Raw genomic sequence first — 4,165 nt, forward strand, 5'->3', positions numbered from 1 at the left:
CGTCCCCAGACCAGGAAACTGAGCAGAGTGGCTGTGCTGCGTCAAGGTCACGAGCTGTCTGGCCCCCTGATCGGAAGCTGAGACAGCTTTTTTGGGAAGCGGAAACCTGATTTTAGGCCAGTGGGTGGTGTGCCCCCGCCGTGGGAAGTGTGATCTGCGGCTCACCTGGTCGGGTGTGATGCTCCCAGTTAGAGAGCTCATGGGGGGGGGGGGCAAGGCCGCTCCGTGGAGCCTGGAGGCGCAGGCTGCTGGGGGTCCTCTGCCAGCGCCACACTGAGCCGGGACTCGGAGGAGCCCCCTCTGCGCCCCAACGGGGCTCCCCTGGCCGCATTTCATCCCTGCTGCCCCCCAGCCCAGGCCCAGCCCCTCCCTCCCTGCAGCCCCCACTCCTGACTGGGGGCTGGGGATCCTTTCCTGAGGTCCCATTTGGAAGCAGACTGGCCACAGATCCCCGTTTGCCCTCCGTCCCAAGGTGGGTGACAGGGATGTCCCAGCCTCCTGGCCCGAGCGCAGTCCTGTGTCCCCCTGAGCAAGGAGCCGCCAGGCCGTCCTCTCCTCCGGGGACCTCATGGCCCTTCTGTCGGGTGGGCGGCTGGGGGAGGGGGCCTGGCGCTCCTCTGTCCCGAGACCCCCAACCCCACCACGTCGGGAACACGCGCCCCAAGTGTCCACAGGCTTCAGGGCCAGAAGCTGACCTTTCCTGATGCCGGTGCCCTGCACACAGCAGTCAAGGGGCCGTTCAGGCTGCACCCCAGGTCTGGCTGGGGGCCCCCTCCCAGGGCCCCCCTTTGCCATGCCTCCCCCCTCTCCAGCAGAGCCCACGCCCTGCCCCCCACTGCTCCCCAGGGCGGGGAGGGGCCAAACAACGGAGCACGCACACACCCAGTATGGACTTGACCGAGTGGCCCCCCCTGAGGACACAGACCCCAGGACGCCGCTCGGCAGGCTCAAGAGGGCGCCCTCGGGTCCCTGCCTCCCCTCCCCACCCACCTGCCCAAGGCCGACCTCTGCCTTCCATGGACTTCCAGCTACACTTGGGCAATGGGGTGGCCTCGGGTCCTTGGAGGACAGGACGGGGGTAGCCCACGTCTGAGGTGCTGGCCCACATATGAGAACACCCCCACTCCCAGCGGCCCCGCCGTTCCTGGGGTCCTGAGGCCCCCACACCCTGCCGGTGTGTGAGCAGGTGCCGACCCCACACATGGTGCAGCGGGGGAGGGGCCCCTGTGGGTGGGACCCCCTGGCCAAGGGGCCTCGCAGAGATGGGCCAGTGTGTCCAGCAGGCGCTCCCGAGAGCCTGGGGGCCCTGGGATGGACATCAGGGCTCCTCCCAGAACCAGCCTCCGGTTCCTCACCCCCACAGCAGGGGGCAGGGGGTGGTCGCGCACCCACTTCCCAGGCTGCCCCAGGGCAGAAGAAGCCCCCCCACCTGGCTCCCCTCGAGTACCCTGGACCCGGCTGTCTCGGGACACGGGGCTCCGGGAGGCCCAGATGTGACTGCTTTTTGGAAACGGAGAAGCAGTATTTGCATTTCAAGGCTATCAGCCCTGGAAACCAAATATTTTATTTTGGGATCGGGCCACGTGGACCACAGCAAGCAGACGCCCAGCGCCCGTGTTGGGGGAGGGGATGCACACCCCACCCCCCCGGCAAGATGGCACCCTGTGGCCTGGTCCTGGCCTCCTTCCCTTCCCGTCTGTGCCCCTGCCCGCCCACCCCCAGCACACTGCCCTGGGAGGCCTTCACGAGAACCTTCTTGGCAGAGTCTGCTTCTGGAAAACCAACCTCACACGCCCCGCCCCCGTGCCTCAGTCTCCCCCCTCTGCTCCTCCCCAGCCCAGTGGGCCTCTGCACCGCTGCTGTGTGCACCCACTCCCCACTTCGCTTGGGGAGAATGCCAAGGCAGAAGTGCTCTGTCCCTCCTGGGGTTGAAGCCAGGTGGGAAGTGTGCCCAGTGCGGGTCCTCAGAACCGGGGACTCGATAGGTCATGCCCCTGAGAGAGACAGCCGGGAGGCCTGTCCCCAGGCCGGACCCTGGCCCTTCGAGCTCACTGTGCGGGCCTCAGCGGGGGAGGGGGCCCAGCCCGCCAGGCTGTTGCCGGGACAGCCTCCCCCAGCCTCCCCCCTCCCACATGCCCAGCCTGGGGGAACAGAGTGGCCCAGCTGACTCTGGCCTCCCCCCCTGCCGGCCTCCCCAAAGCCTCCGAGGAGCCCTGGGCGAGACCCCAGGGCTGGGGGCCTGCAGGGCAGACGGAGGACAGACACTCCGTAAAAGGCATGGACCTCAGGGTGCGGAGGAGCCGGGCAGCGGGATCTGAGCAAACAGTCTCCTGCGCGGAGGCCAGCGGCGTCCCGGAATCTGGGTCACGGCCCTCCCGGGCTCTGCAGCCTCCCCGGCATCCAAGGCAGGGGTAGGGGCTGCGGAAGACCCCCAGCAGCCCGGCCTCCTCTCCCCCTGCTCCCCCCCTCCTGCCCGGGCCTGACCCCTGCTGTCTGTGTGTCTGCCCCAAGAGGCTAATGGGAGCTGGGGCCCCAGCACTTTGCTCCTGTGCTTCTCAGGCCGCTGCAGCGTGAACTGCCTCTGGGCTTGTCCTGTAGGCGACAAGATAGAGGCTCAGATGGGGGCGGGGGGCTGCTCCAGAGCGCCCTCGAGGGTTCGGGCTGGCTGGCGGCCCCTCCCCGCCTGCCCTGTTTTCCCCTCCAGCTGGGGTCTGCCTGGAGCACTGCTGTGGGCCTGGGCTGGGGTGTGGGCTCGGTCCGTCCGGCCCCTGGGGTCTGCAAGACATCACGGCCTGGCCGCCCCGCGCACTTCCTCCTGCCCCGAGCTGACGTTCTGCAGACCCGGCTCAGCCGGTCCGCGTGCGGGGCTGGGGGGGGGAGGAACCCGCCGGCCGGTCCCGGGGGGGCCCTGCCGCTGGGCAGCCGGGGGAGGGGGGTGCGGGAGCCCAGCTGCCCCTGCCTGGCAGGGGGTGGCCGCCCCGCTTCCCCCTGCACTCCAGCCACAGAATAGGCCCTGAGGTGCCAGCGTCCTAGGCGGCGGGGCCTTGCCGACCGGCTTGGAGTGGACGCGGTCCCTGCGAGGCAAGAGGCTGTGCTGAGAGCCCTGAGGGGGACCCCGGGCCCTGCAAGTGGACGGCCACCTCCTGCCAGCCGCGGCGGTCAGGGGCCGCACCCCAGCCTGCTGTCTTGTCCTTCCCAGATTCTTTGCAGGGGAGGGGGGGGACGGTGGCACCCGGGAATTCTCTCCCACTCTGCCAGTGCTTTCCGGTGGGAGGGGGGCTGGAGGGAGAACAAGTGTTCCACAGTTTGGACAGAAGGACCTTGAGGGGGAATAAGGAGGCCTCTGGGGGCAGGTGAGGGGCCACAGGCCGATGCCTTTGACCACCAAGGAGGGGTCTGCTCCCAAGCACAGGGTCTCCATCCTGCCTGCTCCTCCCCTCACAAGGCTCCTTGGACTCGCGTCAACAGTGGTGACCACAGGCTCAGCCCCGCCTGCCCAGCCGGGACAACACTGACGGACCCAAGTCGGGGCCCACTGTGCCCCTCCCGCCTGTGGAGCGTCTTAGGCACAGGTGGGTCACGGGTTTGAGCCGAGTAGCCCCGACTCTGTCTCTGCCCAAAGACAGCTGGGGGCAGGGAAGTGTTGGGGACAGGTTACCTGTGCTGCCTGCTGGGAGCCCCGGCTGAGGCAAGGAGCCCTTGGTCAAGGACAGGGGCTGTCCCTAGAGCATCCCCTCCACGGGAGCCAGACTCAGCTTCATGGGCATCCTCACGTATGACAAGGGTGCAGGGGGGGCACGAGGGAGGGTAATGGTGTGTGTGATGGGGAGCTGGCCCAGTCCAGGCAGGCTCCCTGAAGGAGGCAGCCACTCACAGCCTCCCAAGGGGCATTTGCAAGGCAGTCCTATCCCCCAGCCCTGCCTGGCATATAGTTGTCACTCAAACAGGGCCAGCTGGAGGGGCTGGAGACGACCTCGGTGTGGTGGCCCGCGGAGGGCAGGGAACCCCCCCGTCCGCCGCGGTATCCGGAAGGCGGGTCTGCGTGTCTGAGGCTCTCCCTGCCCGCTCTGCAGACCCCGGCTGCTGCCGTCTCCCGCGGCTGCCATGCTCCCTGCCTTCTCGTCCTGTTTAAATATTTATTCCAGTTAAATATTAAAGGTCTTCC

At 68.1% G+C, this 4,165-nt stretch overlaps 1 long non-coding RNA gene across 2 annotated transcripts in view; it reads left to right on the forward strand.

The window, feature by feature from the left end:
- LOC115299185 overlaps nucleotides 1–4,165 on the forward strand; it is a 5,775-nt gene extending 1,610 nt beyond the window's left edge. Inside the window, exons 2-3 of one of the 2 annotated variants that reach the window (XR_003912029.1) lie at nucleotides 3,408–3,572; nucleotides 3,948–4,165. This is a non-coding gene — a long non-coding RNA (uncharacterized LOC115299185). The remainder of the gene's footprint in view (nucleotides 1–3,407; nucleotides 3,573–3,947) is intronic. The other variant, XR_003912028.1, reaches the window with a different exon arrangement.

Source organism: Suricata suricatta, chromosome 8 (assembly GCF_006229205.1).
Source record: "Suricata suricatta isolate VVHF042 chromosome 8, meerkat_22Aug2017_6uvM2_HiC, whole genome shotgun sequence".
NCBI classification, from domain to species: Eukaryota; Metazoa; Chordata; class Mammalia; order Carnivora; family Herpestidae; genus Suricata; species Suricata suricatta.